This window comes from Stenella coeruleoalba (genome assembly GCF_951394435.1).
Source record: "Stenella coeruleoalba genome assembly, chromosome: 16".
Taxonomy (NCBI): Eukaryota; Metazoa; Chordata; class Mammalia; order Artiodactyla; family Delphinidae; genus Stenella; species Stenella coeruleoalba.
The window spans coordinates 3,309,164-3,332,973 of record NC_137162.1 but is presented as its reverse complement, the minus strand read 5'-3'; the positions used below and the strand labels follow the sequence as shown (position 1 = coordinate 3,332,973).

The 23,810-nt window shown below is 45.7% G+C and overlaps 1 protein-coding gene across 6 annotated transcripts in view; it reads left to right on the top strand.

The window, feature by feature from the left end:
* The window catches only part of MGMT (O-6-methylguanine-DNA methyltransferase), a 343,097-nt gene that overhangs the window by 6,300 nt on the left and 312,987 nt on the right, over window positions 1-23,810 (top strand). The window contains exon 1 of one of the 6 annotated variants that reach the window (XM_079900161.1): window positions 8,006-8,555. The exons of the other annotated variants lie outside the window; for them this stretch is intronic. The gene's annotated coding sequence lies outside the window, so the exon portion shown is untranslated. Of the gene's footprint in view, window positions 1-8,005; window positions 8,556-23,810 lie in introns of those variants that run through there. 6 annotated transcript variants of the gene reach the window in all.

Sequence of the window (23,810 nt, the reverse complement as noted above, 5' to 3'; positions counted from 1 at the left end):
TCTTTGTTTGCATGTGAGGAGGCTGCCTGGGAGTGAGCGACCTGCACAAACCACTGGGGTAGGAGTTTTCAGCCCGGGTTTATTTGTCACTAGCGCCGGCTTTCCCCACGCACCATGCGTGCCACCTTTGGTGGGGAAGCAGGGACACTGTCAGAAGTCCTTTGGGGACGAGAAGTGGCGTAAAGAAATGCATTACCTGTATGTTCGGTTATGCTTTCTGGACACCAGTGTGGGCGAGCATGGTCCTCTGCATTGCGGGAAAAGCAGCGCACCCAAGCCTGTCCCTGGCTGAAGGGGCCCCGCCCCCTCCTGGTGTGCAGCCTGCCCCAGGGGAGGGCCGAGTGCAAGGGGCACGGTGCCGGCGAGGCTGTCCCGTGTGTGGTGGCCCTTCGTGCAGGCGGCCAGGGACGCCCCGTGCCTCGCCGGGGGCGGCAGGTTGGTGGTGCGGATACCGGAGGAGGGGCGTCCGCGTGCTGGGCTCTGTTTTAGGACCCGAGGCACAGCCCTCGCCGGGTCCCTGCCACCTGCTCCTGTCGCGGTGGGAGGGCTGGGCGGAGCACCTGTGCGGAGGTGGTAAGGCTTCCCCAGGGGGCCTGAGCAGCGGGAGTGTGGACGCCAGGATGCGGCTGGGGACCTGTCAGCGGCTCCGGTGGCGCATTGGGATGTGTGAGGGTCCAGACAGGAAGCCTGCAAACCTCGAGTGCTGCGCTTGGGCGCTCGGTGGGTGCAGGACGGTGGGCCGGCAGCGCTTCCTGTGCACGCTGCCTGGGCTGACCTGCACGGGGCTGGGCGAGGGGGAGGAAGGAGGAGGGGCAGGAGGGGGAGGGGCAGGAGGGGGAGGTGGCAGCAGGCAGCCTGGCGTGAGCAGTCACACCTGGGGAGGTGCTGTCACGTGGGACTGCGGGCCGTCCGGGGGCTTTCCGGTGGGGAGCATGGGGGTGAGGGTGGGAGCAGGCAGTTCCGGGAGAGGCCTGAGTTAGGGACTTCTCCGTGAATGAGAAAGGAGCCAGTGTCTGGTCTGCGGGCCTTTTTTTTTTTTTTTTTTTTTTTGCGGCACGCGAGCCTCTCACTGTCGTGGCCTCTCCCGTTGCGGAGCACAGGCTCCGGACGCGCAGGCTCAGCGGCCATGGCTCACGGGCCCAGCCGCTCCGCGGCATGTGGGATCCTCCCGGACCGGGGCACGAACCCGTGTCCCCTGCATCGGCAGGCGGACTCTCAACCACTGCGCCACCAGGGAAGCCCTGGTCTGTGGGCTTTTAATTCCCGTAAAAGCAGTCCTCCGGGAGGGCTTGTGGGGAGACCCTGGCTTGAGCGGGAGTCATCCCTCTCAGCCGGGCCTGGCATTTGGGTTCCGAAGCGGGGAGACTGGCTTGTTGTGCCGCTTCATTCGGGCAGGAGTGGCAGCGGGAGGCGCGAGGCTCAGGAACAGGCCTCCGCACCCCCAGCCCGCGCCCCGCGGGGTTACCTGCGCCTTCCTGCAGGTAGTCTCAGGATCTTTACGGGAAAACTGTCAAGTTTTGGGTGTACAGGCACATCACAACGCCCGTTACCGATAAAGCGTGTGCTGCTTCTCAGATGCACACCTCGAAACGCTGGGCTGGCCGAGCAGTGGCGCGCCTGCCTTGAGGGACAAGAGGCGGCGGCTGGGGAGGGAGGCCCTGGTGGTCCCCGATGGTCCCCAGTGGTCCCGGTGGGCGAGTGCGAGGGGGCGGGGGACAGTGCCCACTGCCCGACTCGCCCCGAAGTGTCCATGTGCCGTGCTTGTTGCCTGGCTTCACCACGACAGCAGGGACGGTGCTGGGGGCGCAGGGAACTGGAGGAGAACGTGTGGTCCCGAGCGGGCGTCCCAGGAGTGGGCGGCGACCCTTCCCTGTGAGGCTTTTCACACTCCAGTGAAAGTTCCTAGAATAAAGGGCGAGGCACAGAAATGATGCATTTCCAGAAGTTGGTGAATTTAGCCAGCTATCCCACGAAAAGCCCATGTGTGCTCTTCTCTATTGTGCAGAAGAATCTGTTTCTGTCACCACTGTGTTATCATCAGATTCAGCTGTCGAGTCAGATGCATGGCCAGTCGAGGCGGCCGCTTGCTGACTGCCGGGCCCGTACCGACATGGGACTATCAGTCTGCAGGCCGCCCTGGGCGCAGGTGCTGGTGGGGAGGAGGCCAGCGCGCGGGGCGGGTCACCAGAGGGAGGCCGCGCCAGGCAAGTGGCTTTCGAAATTTGTTGCAGGAGCCGTTACTTAGAACCAAAATGCCGGTTCTAACATTAAGTAAATATTCCTAAAATTCAACACCCTCTTGGCCGCGATCGACCACCGTTGTGGTCGCCTTCTCCCTCCAGGAGGACAGGCTCCCAGAGAGCAGTGCGTTCTGTCTGTCCTGGGTGACCAGCAGTTTACTGGGACGCAGGACTTTCAGGGCTGACGCTGGGGGGGTGGGTCCAGGCAAGCCGGGTGGTTGGTTCCCCCCAGACACGCTCAGTCCTGGGTCGGGGATGACATCCTCGCTGTCGCCCCACCACTGGCTGGATGGACTTGGGCCCTGAGTCAGAATCACTAGTTTTCTTTTTCTTTTTTTCCCTAATAAAGTATGGGCTTTACAGACTTTCTCTTAGATTTTTTTTTTTAATTTGTTTATTTTTGCCGTGAGTGTAATGAGAACATTTCCCAGAGACTCTGTTATTTCCCTCTGGACTGAGCTCCCCGTTGCTGTCCTTGTAGCATTCTCTGGACTGTTTGTCAGGCCAGAAAAGCCTCCAGAGGTTATGGTTCTGATGTCCTCAGTGATGTTCTCTTCTGTATGTTGAGGTTTCTTGCTCGGAAACCCTCACTGGGCCTGAGGTGCTTTCGCTCTTTGCCGCTATCATGACGATCCAGGCAAGATGGATTCTGGGAAAGGTTAGTTAGATACCCTTTTGTATTGTCCAGAAATAAGTGTTTCCAGTGGTTTCAGACTTGGAAGCAGCTATTTCGTGTGCTTCAGTCATGCCCTGGCGTTCACGTGGCAACTCCCCACTACTTATTGGAAATCCGTGTCATGGCTGCGCGGGTGCCTGCTCTGTTGTGATGGTCGGGTGCTCACTACTGCCCTGCGCTTGGTCAGCAGGACTCAGGACGGCGGGCCACTGCCTCCAGGCCGCCCGGAGCTCACCTTGTCTGGAGGGTCACCTGTTGGAGACCGCGCGCGTACTATCTCTGCACGGGGCCAGGCCAGCTCTGTTCAGCTCTCGGGTTCGAGGCTGCCTCTTGGGGTGCAGAACAAAGTCCATGTGGGCTCTGGGTTTAGACGGTGAGAACTTTCCCATCTCATATCCCTCCACAGCTGATGGAGGAGCTGCCTGGCCCCAGCCTCAGCGACCTCGGTTGCTTTTGCCTCGTGCGCCCCACATAGTCTCCCTGCTCTGTCCCTGAGGAGTGCCTACCCCACCCGCAAGGGCGCTGTGAGCTCAGCACTCAGGCAGACACAAACAGGAGCGTGCCCCTTCCTCCTCCTGTTGCAGGCAGGGGTCTAGAGGTGCTCCAAGGTGACCCCTCTTTCCTACGCAGGTCCCGAATGAAATGAGCCTGTGAGGCTCATGTTGACGCCACTTTCAGCCCCACGGCTTCCACATTTGTTCCGGCACCTTCTCTAGATAGCTGTGCATCAGCTCTTCGCTCTCAGAGGCCCCAGAGCACCCCCTGCTCTCACCTAGGGATCCTTCTCTGATTCAGCCCAAACATAGACGCTCTCTGCTCCCAAGCTGTCTCTGAACCCTTCTCCTGTTGCAGCCCTCTTGGGAGCCTCTTCAGCCCCCATAATGTCTCCTCACACTTACACTCGGGTTTCTGCTTTACTTGTATTGTTTTTGTCTCTTCATGCTGGCTTTCTGAATTGGAAACTCTCCATGGCCTGGTGTGGGGCTCACACGTGATGGAAGGCCCAGCGAAGGCTGCAGAACGCAGGTTGCTGTGGACTGAACGTGCCCCCTGAAATTCATATGTTGAAGCCTAACCCCCAATGTGACTGTATTTGGAGATGGGGCCTTTAGAAGGTAATTAAGCATAAATGAGGTTTTAAGGTGGGGCCCTAATCCACCTTAGGGTTGGTGGCCTTATAAGAAAAGGAGGGAGAGATCTTTGGTATGTGAAGGCACAGGAAGCAGGTGGCTGCCTGCAAGCGGGGAAGAAAGGCCTCCCCAGAAACGCAGTCAGCTGGAACCTTGGTCTTGGACTAGACAGCCTCCAGAGCTGTGAGAAGATTAACTTCTGTCCTTTAAGCCATTTGGTGTGTGATATTCTGTTATAGCTGACTAATAGAAGGTGAGGTGCAGACTACAGTTATTTCAGAAGCACAAAGCTCATGAGGGGTTTATGTATGAAGTTGGAATTTGGAGATAAAGATAACTTTGTAATCAGACAGTGCTCACAAACAGCACTGTGGGCTTCCCTGGGGGCGCAGTGATTGAGAGTCCGCCTGCTGATGCAGGGGACACGGGTTCGTGCCCCGGTCCGGGAAGATCCCACATGCCGCGGAGCGGCTGGGCCCGTGAGCCATGGCCGCTGAGCCTGCGCGTCCGGAGCCTGTGCTCCGCAACGGGAGAGGCCACAACAGTGAGAGGCCCGTGTACCACAAAACAAAACAGAACAAACAAACACACCCAGCACTGTTCTCAGGCTTAGCTCTTAGCACCCCAAAAGGTGTATAGGAGTAAACGAAAACAGAATGAACAGAAACCTAAGGCTTATTACCAGGGTCCTCAGAGGTTGCAGAAAGGAGATTTGGCAGGTGGGCCAGGAGACACCCAGAGGGCCAGGGCACCACAGACAGGCCTGGTGTTGTCCTGGCACTGGGTGGACGTGCGCTGGAAAGCTGTTGAGGCCCCAGGCCCTGAGGGAAATGGGGAGGAGGGGAGGAGATGTGGGCCTGAGTAAACACTGGCGGACGGGCCTCTTTAGCATGAGGAGGGGTTACGGAGCCAGCCTGTAGCCTCCACTTGTCACCTGGGAGTTTCTGTTGGTTGGTTGATTCTTTTTTTTTTTTTCCCCTCTTGATACTGGTCAGTTCATTCTCTACTCCTTTCTGGATCAAGGAGCAGCATGGGGTCATTTGTTGGATACTAGTAGGAACTCTAAGTACTGTGCAGTTTGCTACTTTTCATGCTAAGATGTCTCTGAGGATTTTTGGACGTCTCTCTTGAGTTGGGAACTTAGCAAGACACTTCTCACTGGAAGCTTGCTGGCCCACACGTGCACCAATTGGCCTACATTACATCTGTGGCCACTGATGGGGAGATGTGATAAAGACAGGAGGTTCACATTTACTTCTGCCCAAGTCACCAGTTCTCCATGTGTCGCGGTTCGTATTGTACCTCTGCAGAATGTGTCCGATACGTGGGTATTTCTGGGATTGTTGCAAAGAAAACTCAAGTTGTAAACTTTCACCTAATGGATCTTGCCATTTCTGAGCTCTGACCCTCTGTGCCCTTACCGTGTGGCCACCACCATGCCCTAGAATCCTCTTTGGGGGATCCAGCAGTGGCAGGGAGGGGTGTTGCGGTCCAGGCAGGAGAGGCTGGAGTCCTGGGTGAGGTTGTGTTCTGTGCTTTGTATCGTGCTGTTAACATTTGAAATGTGGATTTGTATTCTCAGTTATGTTTTATTTATTTGTTTATCAGCATAGCTATGTTTGTTTAATTCCATACTGAGAGTCTAAGAATACGATTGACCTTGAGGCCCATCTTATAATGTAATTATTAGTGATTGATTCTGTTTATCCTTGAAATCAATAAGAGGGGCGTAATGGTGCGGTGTGCAGTTGGGCTCTATTTCTTATATTTTCGTAAACGTGATTCTGTGACAACAGAAGTATTGGTTTGTTACCAGAACAGATTTGATGAATCTCAAGCATAAGATTAGTTTTATACAGTTATTGTGGTGTGTTGTGTTCCTTACATGACCTATGTTAGCGTGGCAAGTGCCACTAAGGTCTCCCACCACCGGTGGTCAGGGTGGGGATGTGCAGTGATTGATCTTCCTGGGAGTGCTCTAATGTGAAGACAATTCAGGCTGTTTGAAGTATATTTTACAAGTGTGCCCTGGGCCTTTGGGATGTTATATTGAAAAACCCAATTGTACAGTTACCATGGGAACCCAATTAGAATAGATTGCTTGATTTTTTTTTGTGGGGGGGGGCGGGGGTGTCTTTCATCTTGACCAAAAATCCGGTGTGTTTTAAATGTTTTCATATTCCCACACTGACTTGCTACACCAAAGGATTGTTTCTTCCTCCCCTCCTCTTGTTTCCAGCTTTAAGCCGAAATAGGGATAAGTTCTCTAGGGTGCTTTATGAGGAAGTCTCCTAGAGGGACTTAATCAGATTTGTGTGGAAACTTTTGTGCAGGTCGTGGTCGAGGTGGTAGTGAGCATTTATTGTAAAAAGATGGGAAAGTGGGTGTTTTCCTGTGACAGCACACGGGGCCCTCATGTCCCTCTGGTCGTGCTCTGGATGCCAGATGGGGATACAGGTGTGCACCTCTTTTCTTCCCCAGCTTTGTAGGTGCGGGATTGGGTCCTGAAAGGCCCTGGGTTTCCGGGACGGAGATAGCAGGTGGGGTAGGGCAGGGCGAGGTCTCAGGACTCTTCCCTCCACACCTGTGTTCCTTTCACTGTTTGGGCTCAGAGACTTTTTGCACTCTAAAAACTTATTAGAGATTCTAGAGTGATATATCAAAACAACACTGAAAGTTAACATTGAAAATTTTAAAAAATATTTATTCATTTAAGCAACAGTAAACATTTTAATACAAATAACACATTTTAAATGAGAAGTAACTATATTTTACATAAAAAAACAATTAGTGAGGTGAGTGGTCTTGGTCTACCTTTTTTTAAACATTTTAAATGACTGGATGGGTAGAAGGCAGCTAGATTCTCGTAGCTGCTTTTGAGTTCAATCTATTGCAATAGGTTGTTTTTTGGCTTCACACCAATAAGTAACTGGAAACGGGAGAGACACTTAATAGCCTCTTCAACTAACTGTGGATAGTCTTCTTTGACACCACAGCAGAACTTGACAGGTGGTAGTTTCTCGAAGGTTCATGCAGTGTGGAGTGTGAGCCCTGAGTGTGAACTTTCTATTCTCCACTACACGAAAATCCACTGTGTAGCTTGTACTTTGATTTTTGTAACAGCATTCATTGGTCCTTTGGAAAATTTTGGTTTGCTGAATGATACAGATCTTCCAAATGTTGACATGTTCCATAATACAGTATTAAAAATCTGTCATGTCACCACCTTTCTCCTTAGAAAAGTCTTAGAACTGGAGGTTGTCAAGCCATGCTGGTGGATACAAGTTTCCCAAAGTTCTGACCATCAGCTTGAAAGCTCTCATTTTATCATTAACAGCAAATACTGTCAGTTGTGTTACAGTGACAGCCTCACTTTGCCTATTTGTTTATTTTTTAATGTGGTACGGATTTACTCTCGCTCAGACGAAGTCCAGCGAGAGGCAGCCCGCAGCCGTGCCACTCAGTGACTCAGGGATCCAGTCCGTGCTGGACACGGCCATCACTGTTTGAGCTTGTCCAGAGGCAGCTCATCTCCTCTGTACCAGGTCCCCGTCCCTAACAGCCAAGTCCGGTCAGTGGGTGGCTCTGGACAGGACGTCTGGAAACCGGAAGGTGCCTCCCCTCACCCTCGGGGCTGCCCTGCCGCTGGGCCAGCGCCGCCTTCTGCACCAGGCCCGGGAGGCCGGCACCCGGGGCCCAGGATTCTTCTGGGGGCCCCCGGACGTGTTTCAACTTCTCTTAAAATCAGAAGAAAACATGAACACAGCTGTCCCTTGGTTCCTGGGGTTGGGGGGAGTGGCTCCAGGTGCCCCGGCGGTGCCCAGACCCCCTGTTTATTTTTGAGAAAATATCTGAATAACCGTAGGCTATTATTCACACGTGTAAAGCTTTTGTCTCATGAAACGGTCGCCACTTCCTCTCAAATCTGTAATAATCGTAAGAGTGCCCCCCCACCCCCAGACAACCATCGTTCTTGTTTTGCAGCAGAAGTGCCCTGTTGTACTTGCCGTTTGGGCACAGAAGGGCCGAGATTGAATAAAGGTCACAAGTTTGATTTTGATAGTTTCATCAGGACATTCTTAAATTGTTTTTTTTTTTTTTTTAACGGTGAGTTTATGGTGGGGAAGGATAGGACGAAACCCTGTATAGTTTGGTGCTGCTGTCTCGGTTTTCGGCAGTTTTACTCACCATTGCTTTTGTATCATCGTCTTTCACCAGTTAAGTGTGATGTTTGCTGTATTTTTTTTTTGCAGTGCACGGGCCTCTCACTGTTGTGGCCTCTCCCGTTGTGGAGCACAGGCTCCGGACGCGCAGGCTCAGCAGCCATGGCTCACGGGCCCAGCCGCTCTGTGGCATGTGGGATCTTCCCGGACTGGGGCATGAACCCGTGTCCCCCGCATCGGCAGGCGGACTCTCAACCACTGCGCCACTAGGGAAGCCCTGCTGTATGTTTTTGTAGGTGCCTCTTATCAGATTGAGGAAGTTCTTCTCTCTCGTGTTATTGCTGTGGTGAGTTATACACACTGGTTTCCCTATGTTAAACCAACTTTGCATTCCTGGGTAGCCCCCACCTGGGCTTGATGTATTCTTATTTTCATGTATTGCTGGATTCAGTTTAATATTTCTGAGGATTTGTGTGTCTGGGCATATGGGATATTGATCTGTAGGTTTCTTTTCTCCACATGTCTTTCTGGTTTGGTGTTAGGGCGATCCTACTCATAAAACAAGGCCTTTTATTTTCTGGAATAGTTTATGTAATCTTAGTATTGTTTCCTCTTTAAATGTTTAACAGGGTTTACCAGTGAAGCCATTTTGGTGTGGAGTTTTCTATATGGGATGGATATTAACTACGAATTCAGTTTCTTTAGTAGATAGAGGGTTATTAAAGTCATTTATTTCTCCTTTAGTGATTTTTGATAATTTGTGTTTTCCAAGGAATCTGGCCGTTTCATCTAAGTTGTTGAATTTATTGGTCTAAAGTTATTTTAATTTTCTTTTATTGTCCTTTTAATGTTTGTGGGACTTTAAATCATGCCTTTGTATTTATTGCTGATATTGGTAATCGTCTTTTCTCTCTTTTTTTCCCCTAATTGGTCTGACTAGAGGTTTATCAATTTTTTTTTCAAAGATCCAGCTTTTGTTACCATTGATTTTTCTCTCTTTTTTTTCCCTTTTACTGACTTCTGCTCTTATCTTTATTTTCCCTTCTTTCTGCTTACTTTGGGTTTAGTTTGCTTTTTTTGTAGTTTAAGGTGGAAGCTGGAGTCCTTTTGTCTTTCTCATATTAATATCCAGTGCTAAAAATTCTCTCTAAGCACTGCTTTGGCTGCATCCCACAGATTGCTGTGTCAGGGTTTCGTTTTCATTCAGTGTGATGTGTTTTCCAATTTCCCTTGTGATTTCTTCATTAATGCATGGGTTATTTAGAAGTGTGTCATTCCATTGCCAAATATTTGGGGACTTTCCCGATACCACTCTGTTATTGATCTCCAGTTTACTTACCTTGTGGTCAGAGGACATACTTCTTATGACTTCAGTCCTCCTAAGTTTATTGAGAGTTGTTTTATGGCCCAGAATGCGATCTATCTTGGTGAATGATTGCGTGCACTTGGAAAGAGTGTATATTCTGTGGCTTTTGTGTGGAGTGCTCTTGTAAATGGTAATTGGGTCAGGTTTGTTGCTGATGTTCAAGTGCTGTATCTTCTTATTGCTTTTCTGCTTCCCTGTTCTATAAATTACAAGAAAGGAGTGTTGAAATCCCCAGCGATACCGGAGATTTGTCTGTTTCCCCTTACATTCTCTCTTCTTGCCTCTTACATTCTCTGATCTTGCTTCATCTGTTTCAAACTCTTTTATTAGGTGCATACATATTTAGAATTTTTATGTCCTCTTGGTGATTAACCCCTTTATTCTTTTTTTAAAAATTTATTTAATTTATTTTTGGCTGTATTGGGTCTTCGTTTTTGTGCCTGTACCTTCTCGAGGTGCTACTCTTCGTTGCGGGGTGTGGGCTTCGTGGGCTTCTCATTGCAGTGGCTTCTCTTGTTGCGGAGCACAGGCTCCAGGTGCGTGGGCTTCAGTAGCTATGGCACATGGGCTCTAGAGCCCAGGCTCAGTAGTTGTGGTGCATGGGCTTAGTTGCTCCGCAGCGTGTGGGATCTTCCCGGACCAGGGCTTGAACCCGTGTCCCCTGCAATAGCTGGCGGATTCTTAATCACTGTGCCACCAGGGAAGCCCCAACCCCTTTATTCTTAATGGCCTTTAGTCTTAGTAATTTCCTTCTTTTGAAATTAGGTGTTTGATATTATGATAGCCACTCCAGCTTTCTTTTCATTACTGTTTCTATGGTAAATGTTCTCCCATTCTTTTACATTTTATCTGTTTTGTCTTTACATTTAACACGTTTCTTGTAGACAGCGTACTAATCGTATGTGACAATGTCTTTTTAACACTGAAGTTTTCAGACCATTTACATGTTATGTAATCACGAGTGTGGTTGGTTTCAAGTGCACCATCATCCTATTTGTTTTCTCTTTGTCCCAGTTGTTCTTTCACTCTTCTCCCCCCATTTTCCTGCCTTTATTCAGACTACTTGAGTATATTTTTTAAATGATTTCAATTTACCATTTATCTGCATTATTGGCTGTCCCTCTCCTCTCTCTCTCTTTTAAGTTGTTGCTCTGGGGTGTGTAATAGTCATATTTAGCTCATCATAGTCTGCATTCACATCGTATAGCTCATTGTCACATACAGTGTAGGAACTTTATATCAGTGTACTTCAACTTCTCTCATTCCATTTTTTTGTTATATTCATTTAGCATGTTTTTTTCTACATACGTTATAAACTCCAAAATATACTTTCAGTATTTTTGTTTTAGGCAGTCGGTTATCTTTTAAAGAGATTAAAAATAGGAAAAAACCCCAGCCTTTATAATTATTTGCCTATTTACCATTTCTTATGCTCTTCATTCCTTTGTGTAAATCTGAATTTCCATCTGGTATCATTTTTTATGCCTAAGGAACTTGCACCAAGGTTTCTCAGTTGCAGGTCGGCTAGTATATTAATCGTCTCTTTTTTTTTGGTAAAAGGCTTTATTTCACTTTCATTCTTGAAAGATATTGCTACTTACAGAATTCTAGCTTGTTGTTTTCCCCGCTTTCCATGCTTTAAACGTGTTGTTCCGTTGTGTCCTGCCTTGCATGATTTCTGATGATCAGTTTTGCTGTCCTTAATTTTGTTCCTCTGTATGTAATCTTTCCCGCCCCACCCCCTTCTGACCACTTCTCAGGTTTTTTTCTTTATCACTTGTTTTCAGCAATTTGTTTATGATTTACCTTGGTTTGGTTTTCTTTATGTTTCTTCTGCTTTGATTTCATTGATTTCTTGCAACAGTGCATATAGGCTTTTCATCAGATGTGAAGAAATAGTTCATATTTCTTCAAATGATTTTCTGGCTTTTTCTGAAACTCCAATTGCATGTGTGTTAGACTGTTTAATATTGTCCCACATTTTACTGATGCTCTATTCATTTTCTTCAGTCTTTTTTTCTTTCTCCTTCTGGATAGTTTAAAAAATGTTGCATCTTCATTGTCACTCATTTTTTCCCCCTTCTGCTGTATCTCACATCATGTGATTTTTCACTTTAGATACTGTATTTTACACGTATGTTACATTTGGTCTCTTTTATATCTTCTATTTCTTTCATTGTGTTTATGTTTTCTTCTATTTTTTTGAACATATGGGACATATTTATAATAGCTATTTTAACAGACAGGCTGGCTTCAGAGCACAGGATATTTAGTGCATGGATTTGGTGACAGCTATTTTGGCTGACAAAAGGCTTTTCTGTTTGTTTTCTCATTCTTACCTGTATTTAGGTCGTTGTGGTGGGCAGAGGACCATGTGTTAGGAAAGAAAGTTAAATATGGCAGGGAACCTGGGCTAAGGATAGCTTATGCAGGTCCAAATGAATTCTGAAGTAGAGTCTGCAGGCAGCCATGGTGAAAAGGGAAGTGGGATGTTACCAGATGCTCATCGTGTAATTAGTAAGTGAATATCATCTTTTAGGGGAGAGCCTTTTCTTGTGGAGGAATTTGTCCAGGAGTTTTAGATAAGAGGTGGTAAGCAATTTAATATTGGCTGTTTTTTAAACAAATGCAGGCGTGATTTTTGCATGACTGTTTTGTTGTGAATCCTCAGTAGAAGTTGGGTGTATCACGTTATTCAGGGAACTAAGAGTGATGGTCCCGGTGGGTGGTATTCCAGGCTCTCCTTGACTCAGGTGGAGGCTGTAAGGCAGAAGCATGAATACAGGGGGAGCTTCTGAGATGGAGTTTGTGTCACCCAGGAGTTCAGTGGAAGCAGGGGCAGCTGCAGGGTGGCCGTCAGAGCCGTCCCTCCTGGTCCTGCTCTGACTTCTGTTGGTGCAAGAGGTGCTGGGGGAGAGTGGACGCCAGGACTCTGGGTGTGAGCTGCTGGGCTGCTCCTCGTCTGATCTGGAGCGAAGTACTTCGGGTGTCTGTGCCCACCTTCCCCTGTTGAGCCCCTCCTGCCACTGGCCACCCATGGTTCTTGCTCCTCCCAATGGCCCTGCCATCTGGACTCTGGTGACACCTCATCTTCCCAGTATCCCCAAGGCCTAAAGGTGGGAGCAGCCAAGTCTCGAGTGGGCTAACCCTCTCGTGCTGGCTTCATGGTTCTCCTGTTCCCTGTGTGCCAGCCCGTTTCCTGTGCTTAAAGGGGCTGCAGTGTTTTCTGCTTAAGTTAGATCCAGGTCAAGGCTGGCAGTGACACACAGGTGAGTGACACGTAGGTGTTTGGTGACGTTGGTAGAAACAAGTAGAGTTTCTGTTAAGAAATTTAAAGCACTCTGTTTGTAGTTTTACTCCGAAGGAAGACGATTCCAGCTCCATATAGAGAGAACAGAATTGGGAAGTCGGAAAATCAAGGGCATCTTGAATTCAGCCGATTTTCCCCTCGTGGTTGTTGCAACTTTAAACGTGTGGCCTCGCTGGAAGGTACTCTGCCGAGGGCTGACATTCTGGCTGTTCATGCAGCCTAAGAAGAGACCAGACAGAAGAAGAGTGTATTTCCCCCTGCGAGAATTCACAGCCGCTGCGGTTGCATCTCTGGCCAGCCTGGACCTTCATCACTGAAATTCAATAGTGTTGACGGCATTAACCCCCTGCATTGCCGTCTGCCCGGCCACTTAGAGAGCTCGGCGGCTCTGCATTTGAAAAATGAACCAACTCGGGCTGTCCTTTGTCCCAGGTTTCTGGGTGGCTCATGTGAACCGCTCAACACAATGGTTTAATCTGTGCTTTTCCCACAGCCATGTGCACACCTGGGAAAATAACAATACGTGCGTTTATCACTTTGCTGTACACCTGAAGCTAACGCAACATTGTTAATCAACTATACGCCAATATAAAAAAAAATACCTGTGTTCACATAAGTGTGCGAGAACATGGGGGTTGCTTAGGGGGTGTGCGTGTGCTCTCACGGGTGTCACGTGAGCATAGGGAACTCGTGGCCGTGACTGCTGTGACGTTGCCAGATGCGTCCCGGACTGGGCAGGGTGCCTTCTGTGTGAATGCCCACGGTGCCCCTGTGACGCCACATGTCTGGAGCTGCTATGGAACCAAAGGGCGGGAAGTGTGTTCACTCACAGGTTTGGAGTTACATATAAAGTTCAATCTGTACATACAGACATACATAGTATGCTGGTATCCAGCGGGAGTCTCCAATGGCAGACTAATCGTTTTTCAGTCTCAGTTGATGGATTTAAGTTTTGAAAGTTTCTGTTAGCATAACGTTCAGCCTCTAGAAGAAGTCTTCGTTGCTATTTTCCAATCACCAGGTAAACATTTCCAGGTTTTGTCAGTTTTCCATTTTATGGAATTTTGACTTCAGTTCTTTGCTGTATTAATTTGATCTTCCCTGTTCTTCTGATGCAGATGTTTTTTTCTTTGTTCCTTTTTCCTTTCCCTCCCTCTTTGTTCTTTCCTTTTTTTTTCTTTTTAAAATTTTGTGTTGTTTGATACATACTAAAGAGTATATGAGATATATGTGTAAGCTATGAGGTAGAAATAGCTATGAAGTAAAAATAATGATCAGGACACCTGTCAACCGCTAATTTCAGTGAAATTTATCTGTGTCCTTCCTCTCCTGTCCCGACCCCGGCTTCCCTAGCCTCCCCATCCCAGAGTTATCACTGTTCTGAATGTTGTGTTTCTCATTCTGTTGCTTTTTAAATATGTATAGTCTTACCGTCTGTCTACTCCTCAACAAAATCTCATTTTGTATGACTTGTTTTGACCTTTATTAAGAAGGATATTCTGTCATCTGAGCATTCTGAGACTTGCTTTCTTCCACTCAGAATCATGTTTCTGAATTTTGTCTGAGTTGCTTGCTGCGTGTCGCTGTGGTCCATCGTCTGTACATGATAGCGCTTCATTGTGTGACGACACCGCTGTTTGTTATACTTTTCTGTTCCTCTGTCACCGGGCATTGGAATTGTCCCGGGTTTTGGCTGTCACCCCCTGCCGCTCTGATGGCTCTGTATGCTGTTCCTGTGCACATTGGTCACAGGTTCTCCTTGGTGTACACTCAAGGGGACAGTTACTGCACTGTCATCCTTCAACGTTTTGAGACAATACATGTTTTGTAAAAATGGTTGGAAGAGTTGATGCACGTTCTTTCCAAAACTTGGAATTTACTTAAGAGTTGCTAACCTACTGGATAGGAAAGAGCATCTCATTGTGATCTTAATTTACCTTTGTCTTATTACCAGTGAGGCCAAGCATCTTGTCATGTTGCATTCATGATTCCTCTTTTACAGAATGCCTCTTCATACCCATTTTGCCTATATTTCTATTGGGTTGTCCTCTTCTTATTGATTATAGGAGTATTTTATATATTGTGGATCCTAATCCTTTGTCAGTTCCATGGCTGCAGTTTTATCCTCCTAGTATGTAGCCTAACTTTTCATTTTCTTTATGGTGCCTTCTGATTTACAAGGGTTCTTAGTTTTCATATAGTTGAACGTAATCGAATTTATGATTCTTTTCACGTAGAGTTCTATTTCGGTATCAATACCACATTGTATTAATTACCATAGCTTTAGGCTGACTCTTAGCATTAAGGGGTAAGTCCTCACAGCTTGCTTGTCCATACAAATTTCGGAATCACCTTGTCAAATTCTTTGAAAAAGCCTTTGGTGTTTTGGTCGGAGGCACTTGGATCTATAGGTAATGTGAGGAGAATAACATCTTTATAAGACAAGTCTTCCTCTTCAGGAATATGCTCTCTATGTATCCATTTATTTAAGTGGTCCTTAGTGTCTCTCAGTTGGTAATAGTCTTTTTTCATGAAGAGCTTATCCATCTTTTGTAATGCTTTCCCCAGGTCCTTATTGTTTCCTTGTTTCTGTTGCTATTATAAATAGTATCTTTTTTTAGGATTAGATTTTCTTTGTCATTGGTATTTGGAAATACTGTTGACTTTTGTGTGCTCATCTTATATCTAGTTTCCTTGCTGAATTCTCTTTTAAATTTTAATATACTCTATGTATATTCTTTGATTTTTTTTTTTTTTTTTTTTCTGGTACGCGGGCCTCTCGCTGTTGTGGCCTCTCCCGTTGCGGCGCACAGGCTCCGGACGCGCAGGCTCAGCGGCCATGGCTCACGGGCCCAGCCGCTCCGCGGCATGTGGGATCCTCCCGGACCGGGGCACGAACCCGCGTCCCCTGCATCGGCAGGCGGACTCTCAACCACTGCACCACCAGGGAAGCCCATATTCTTTGATTTTCTACGTGGACAGTCATGTCACCTATGAATGAGAATTTTACTTCTTTCTTTTTACTTTGTTAACCATTTATTTCTCTTCTTGTCATGTGCTGGATAGGACCTCCAGTCCTACGTTAAGTAAGGATATGGTGATAATTGATATACTTATATATTGTAGAGAGAAAGCTGCTAATTTTTCACCACCAGAAGTGATGCTCGCTGTAGGCTTTTAGTAGAAAGGAAGTTTCCTTTGAGAAATTTTTTGAAGTCATCAATGGGCATTGCACTATGTAAATATAAGGAGTTAGCTCACGTGATTATGGAGGGGGAGAACTCGTAGGACCTGCTGTCTGCAAGCTGGAGACCCAGGAGGGCGGATGGTGTTAAGTCTCGGTGTGAAGGGAGGAGAGGACCAAGGTCTCAGCTGGGGGAAGGGCAGAAAGGGCAGATTCCCCTTCCTCCACCTTTTCTTTTCCTGGTCAGGCCCTCAGTGTATTGGGTGAGGCCCACCTCACTGAGGAGGGACAGTATCAGTCCACTGATTCAAATGCTAAAATCTCAACCCAGAAACACCCTCACGGACACATCCAGAAACAGTGTTTAACCAATTGTCTGGACACCCTGTGACCCAGTCAAGTTGGCACGTGAAATTAAATATCACATGTGTATTGACCACACTTCGTTTATCATCCATCCATCTGTCCGTGGACACGGGTTGTCCACCTCTTGGCTATTGGGAATAGCGCTGCTATGAATACGGATATGCAAATATCTCTTCATGTCCCTGCTTTCAGTTCTTTCGCATAGCTACCCACAGGTGGAATTGCTGGATCTTATGGCAATTCTGATTTCTTGAGAAACCTCCTTCCTGTTTTCCATAGCTGCTGCACCATTTTCCATTCCCACGAACAGTGCACAAGGGTTCCAGTTTCTTTCACAGTGTCACCCACACTTGTCACTGTTTTTCTTTGACAGTAGCCATCCTAATGGGTATGAGGTGTACATTGTCTAGTAGTAATAATTATAAAATAATTGTAGATGTAGTTGAGTTTAATTTTACCATTTGCTTTTTGTCTCCTGTTTGTCCCATATCTTTTTTGTTTTTTTAATTTATTCTTCATTTTGCTCTCTTTCGGATTAAAAAGATTTTTAATCTTCGTTTTTCTTCTCTGTTAACTTTTTAGTTATACATACTTAGACTTTTCTTCTAGTGATCAACCTAGAGATCACACTATGAATTCTTGACTTACTGTAGTTTACCTGAAATTGATACTTTACCACTTCCGGAACAGTTACTTTACAAAACTTTATTCTGTTTACCTTGGACCCAGCTTTTATGCTGTTGTATTTTGATTCTATGTATACTTTAAAAGCAGTAATCAGTAGTATTATTGTTACTGGTGTTTTAAATATTCATGTAGATTTATCACACGCTTATCTTTTTTGGTACCTTTGTGGCTTTCTTCATTTCCGTGCTTCCATCTGGGATGACGTACTTCTTGAAGACCTCTTAAATTTTTTTTTATTTTAATGCTAGTTGACTGGCAATGGATTGAATTTATTTTATTCTACTTTTTAATTTCTTTTAGATTTTTATTGGAGTTTAGTTGATTGACAATGTTGTGTTAGTTTCAGGTATGCAGCAAAGTGAATCAGTTATGCATATATCCACTCTTTTTCAGATTCTTTTCCCATATAGGGCATTACAGAGTATTGAGTAGAGTTCACTGTGCTATATAGAAGGTTCTTATTAGTTATCTGTTTTATATATAGTATTGTGTATATCTCAGTCCCAGTCTTCCAATTTATCTCTCCCCACTCCTTACCCCCTGGGAACCATAAGTTTGTTTTCTACATCTGTAACTCTGTTTATGTTTTGAAGATAAATGCATTTGTACCCTTTTTCTAGATTCCACATATATGCGATATCATATGATACTTGTTTTTCTCTGTCTGATTTAACTTCACGCAGTATAACAATCTCTAGGTCTATCCATGTTGCTGCAGATAGCGTTATTTCATTCTTTTCCATTATATATATGTACCACATCTTCTTTATCCATTCCTCTGTTGATGGACATTTAGGTTGCCTCCGTGTCTTGGCTATTGTAAACAGTGCTGCAATGAACATTGGGGGTGCATGTATCTTTTTGAATTATGGTTTTCTACAGATACATGCCCAGGAGTGGGATTGCAGGATCATACGGTAGCTCTATTTTCAGTTTTTTAAGGAACCTCCATACTGTTCTCCATAGTGGCTGTACCAGTTGACGTTCCCAGCAACAGTGTAGGAGGGTTCCTTTCTTTCCACACCCTCTCCAGCATTTATTGTTTGTAGATTTTTTGATGATGGCCATTCTGACTGGTGTGAGGTGGTACCTCATGGTGGTTTTGATTTGCATTCTCTCTAATGATTAGTGATGTTGAGCATCCTTTCATGTGCTTTTTAACCATCTGTATGTCTCCTTTGGAGAAAAGTCTATTTAGATCCCCTGCCCATTTTTTTGATTGGGTTGTCTCCATTTTAAAATCATAACTTAGCAGTTATTGATTGTTGAGTTGGTATTTTGTTTCATCAGTTTAAACAAGCCATTTCATTTTCTCCTGGTCTCTAAAGTCTCTGTGGAAAGTCAGCTGTCAGCCTTGTCCTTGCCCCTTCGGAGGTAGTGGGAGTTTATCCCTCTGGCTGCTTTTAAGACTTCCTCTCTGGTTTTTCATTTCTCTGTGGTTTGAAACTAATTAACTGTGTGTGGTTAGTTGTGAGTTTTCTTCATATTTATTCTGTTTGAAATTTGCTGAGCTTCTTGAATCTCTGGGTTGGTATCTGTTATTTGTTTTGGAAGATTCTCGACTCATGTCTTCATCTATTTCTCTTCTTCATCTGCTCTCCTTTCCTTCTGGGATTGAATTATAGGCGTTGGTCTTGTTTACCGTGTTCTCAAGCTCTAATGCTCTTGTTTCTTTCCCTACCTTTTCTCTCTTTCTGTACCATGGTTTGTATACTCTCTGTTGACCTTCCTGTAGATCAGAAATCCTGTTTCCTGCTCTGTTCCATCTACTGTTAATCCTATCGAGTGAGTTCTGAATTTCAAATTTTGTGTTTTCAGTTCTGGAATGTCCATTTCACATTTTAATAATGTATTTCAGTTCAGTATTTAAAATTCTCCACTGCCGCATTTATTTTGTCTGTCTTTTCCTCTTATTTTTAAACAAAGCAATCATAATTAAAGTTCATGTCTGCTAACACCAATATCTTGGACATCCATTCTTCTGCTCGTGTTTTCTGTTTTCCCTTCCCTTGACTGTGTAGTACGCACATGCACACACGTATGCACGTATGTGCACGCACACATCACGTGCACGCACACATCACATGCACACTCACACGAGATAATTTCTCTACATGGAATAATCCCAGTTTTGTGTTGGGCTCTTTCACCTGACCTTTTATCATAAGTGCTTATCCGTGTTATTTCTAGAGAAGACACGGTATTCCATTCTAAAGATGTAACATTCTTTCATTGTTAGGTATTTAGTAGGGCAATTCCATGTCTGAGGCCCCGTCCTAAAGAATTAATTAAAATTTTGTGCACAGAGATGTTTAATGCGGTCTTTTTGAGAACTCAGCCAAATAGGGAAGTCTTCCTGAGTCTTAGTTTGAGAAATTCTTAACCCTCTTAGCCTCTTGAGTTTAGGGACGACATCTTATCATTTTGGATCCAGTAGCATTACGGTCAGTTATTCATGTCTTCATTCAAAGCATCACCCACCTGCTGTGGGTCAGAGCCTCACGGGTGGGGATGTGCTGGGTGTGTTTCTGACTCTGAACTGAACAGACAGGGCCCCGACCCTGGGAAGCTTGGGCTCACATTGGGCGTAGTGACTGAGGTGCTCAGGGGCCAACCACGTGCTCGGCGGTCGGCCTCCTGGTTTATCAGCGAGTCGACTCATTACCTCCTGGGTCTCAGTTGCTCTAATGTGACAGCGACAGGGTTGGTCAGCACTGCCGACAGAGCATTTGGCAGTGATAGAATACACCTGTGCTGTCCAGTGTGGAGGCCACTGGTCACATGTGGCTGCTGGGCACTTAGAATGTGACCAGTGCGACTTAGGAACTGAATTTTAAATTTTATTATATTCTAATTAATTTAAATTTAAACCAGTGGCCCCATGTGGCTAATAGCTACTGTGTTGCACAATCCTGCTCTAGATGGATTAACTGTTTGTTTAATGGTATTTAGTGGTCTTCAGAATCTATTCTGATTCTGACATTTGGTTTCCTTGTTTTTATTTTTTTGTAATTTATCACTAGCGCTTTGAGCATTAAAATCTCCTTTTTTGTGAACAGATTACATCTTTTTCCCTCTCTGTGCTGTTTTAATAGGGACATCACCTCCACGGGGAGAGGAATTTGCCTGAAAAGGACACTAAAAAATATAAAGTAGGCCGAATTAGAGAAGAAAAAAGGGTTTCATTGGAAATTAGCTTGTGTTGCAAAACCATTTAATTAAACTAAGACATTGCTGACACCACACATAGGCTGTTCTGTTGGCTCTATGGTGTTCCTCTAACCAGGTTTTGGATTTTTGTCAAAACTAAGAATTTAAATTTACAACTCAGTTTGCTGTTATAAGTAATTGCTATTTGTCAATGAGGCTAATTTCTCTTTGAATTTATGGTACAGATAACGTAATTTAGAGTTACAGATCTCTTGATCCTCTGGGTGTAGGCAAAATAAATGTAGTACCTAATGGTGGAATTGGGCAGGATTTTTCTGTGACTCTTAAAATATCTGCTTTGTAAAACTGGGTTAAGTTATTTTAGAAACTATAAAGAGTCACTTGGTAATTGGGTGTTTGGGTTTATTTGTTATAATTGAGCGCTTATTAAAGGCCAGTGTGTTTTTACCCCGTGGAGCAGAAGCTTTTATAGGCCAAGTGATAAGATACATCCTCTTACACTTCGCCTGCTGATTATGACTCACAGATGATGGATGACCTCCTGAACTTTGAAATTCCTGTTTGCTTGTGGAGAACGAAATTCTCATCTCTTGATCTGGCCTACTCCAAAATTCTGGAACCATTTTATATAATTAAACCTTACACTCTATCACGTTGTCGGGGGGGGGGGGAGAAACGATAACATGGAAGTGCTCTCTGCCAGACGTGGATGGAATTTGGTCTGTCCTGGCTTATCTCTCTCCACCAGGATTCCTCCCCATTTTCTAGGCGAAGCTTCTGCACGTCGTTAAAATCACATCAGGGCTTCATCGGGATGTAAGTTCCTGCAGAAACAGCCCTGTGTCTGGTCACAGAGAATGTAATGACGTTCCCAGAGCCTTCACAGGTCAGTTTGGTGTCTCCCTGTGTCCAGCGCTGACAGGGGTGATGCGGTGTGTCGATTCCCGGTGCTCTGGCACGGTGCCCCCTCGTGTGGCCCGATTCAGAGAACGTAGGGTGACAGGGGCGGTTTGGTTGTTGGGTTTGCCTCTTGATTTTATCCTTATCCTTTTGGAGAAGAGAAAAATGATCATTTATTTCTTTGGGGTCACACCATATTGCAAACAGAAAGCTCTGTTTCATAAATATTTAAGGAAGCACAAATGTCTGGAATTTTCATAGTCACTCTAAATCTTCCTCCAGCCCAGCCCGCCCCAAGCTGGTTTGATCCTCCTTAGTTCTGCACACTTGCTAGTTGCTTTTTTCATATGATCCAACAACAAGGATGCTTTAAAATTTATGAAAGTTTAATGAATGGCCAGTGAGAAGAGAAAAACCTCTTTCATAACAAGATTAATACCTTGGCTCAAGGGACATAACATTTTAGTAAAGTCAAAATTTGTATAGTTATCCTAGCTGTGCTTTCAACCCCTGGCTTCCTTATAAAAATGTCTAAATAAAATACTGGTAGCCATCTCTGGCCATTATTTCCATCTGTGTTATGTGGCCTGACCCGGAACCCACTCAGGGTTGTGATGTCTGGGCCAGGGTCTCCCGGCTTCTGTCACGTTAGCTTGTGCAACTGTTGTAGATGATGTGCTGATGCTAGCTGTCTCCACGGCCTAGATATTTCTGGGAAAAAATACAGGGAGAAATATCCCTGCAAATAGTGTTTTGTATTGTTTTAAATATACTCATATATATAATTGGTACCTTTTCCCCTTTTAATTACTACCCTTTAATGTAGTGGTCTTGATGTACTCCTTTTTTTCTTTTCTTTGGCTGCAGAGACCTATTGGGGTAGAGGCTATGGAGGAAATACTCTGAATGGTTTCTGATTTTAGATAGGAGGTGTCTCATTTCTTAGTCTGATTTATAATGTGATAGAAAGCTGCTGGCCAGCTGACACTAATCTTAATTTATGATCTATTTAACCTTCTTATTTCCCAGCAACAACTCACATCCCCCGCCCCAGACTTGGATCTTTGTACCAACCTATTTCAGAGGCAAACATGCAGCGTCATGGTTCTGAATCCCAGAGGTCGTGGGAGCGGTTTTCATTGAGAATGTTAGTGCATGTCTGCGGCCTTCCCCAGCCTGCAGGCAGTCAGGGGGTGACAAAGGCCCTGCAGATGCCTCTCACCCTCTCTGGTTCCGTCTCCCCGTTTCTCAACTGCCAGGTCTTCGGGGTCAGGATACACCCTGCATATACACAGTTGTCAGTGGAATAGGGGGTCTTTTTTGACTTTTTATTTTGAATAATTTCAGCCTTGTTTCTGTACACCATCCATCTAGTTTTGCCTAGTGTTAATATCTTACACGGTCCTTGTACATAACCTTGTTCAGTTACCACAACCAGGGAATTAATGTACAAGGTATTAGCATACTAATCAGCATTAATTGGTATTGTGTAATACTGTAAGCCTTGTTGGAATTCCAGCAGTTTTCCCACTCGTGTCCGTTTTCTGTTGTGCCATCCGGTTCAGGGCCCCACGTGGCATCCTTGTCTCTCTCACGTCTAGTTTGTGGCAGTCCCTCTTGCCTTGCTTTTTGTCACCCGGCCACTTTTGAAGAGTACCGGTTAGTTATATAGTAGAATGTCTCTCATTTGGGTTTGTGATGTTGTCTCACGATTAGATTGAGGTTCACGCTTCTGGTAAGAAAAGCACAGAGGTGAGGGCCCTCTCAAGGCGTCGCAGCATGGTGCCCACACGTCAGTTACTGGTGATGCTAACTGAGCTTGGTCACTTGGCTAAGGTGGAATAGATTGTTTCTCGGACTGTAAAGTGACTGTTTTCTCCTTTGTAATTAATATCTTGAGACATCTTGCTTCTCCTCAGGCTTCAACCACCAGTTTTAGCATTCACTGATGTACCTTGTCTACAGCAATTACGACTGTGTTGCTTGCCTGATGGTGTGTATCTCCTTCATTGTTTTCTTCTTTCACTGATTGGAATTCTTCTGAATGGACGAGCTGTCCCTTCCTTCCCGCTTACTTGTTTATTCAGCGAATTGTTGATGCTCGTATGGACTCGTGGATGTTATTTTGTACTGTGGGGTGTCGTCCAGTCCTGTCATTGCTTATTTTGTTCGGCAGCTTCAGCGTTGGCTCTTGGGACCCCCCGAGGTTGGCTCCTATCTTTCCGACATGTCCAGCCTTTGTGTAGCTCTTTCTTACTTCCTGGCCCCACAGTGTAACCCAAGCTTGTCTTGTATCTTCCCTGCCCCAGTCCTGGATTTACTCATTTCTCCAGGGAGCCCACATTCCTTTTCCTGGAATATGATATTTAGAGACCACAATCTGGGCACTGGTGTGCATATTGCTGCTGAGGTGCTGATGCTTCGAGCCCCTCTCAGTGGGCAGAGCCAGGGCATCTGTGCAGGTGCGCTGACCGCACACGCACATCATGACGCACCTGCAGTTATTTCTGCATCTGTCATCTGTGTGCATATTAAAAACTGTGAGTTTGTCCTGGTACCTCCAGTTTGAATCCAACACAGCAGGTTTCAGTCTAGCCACCACCTGTCTCCGGCAGTG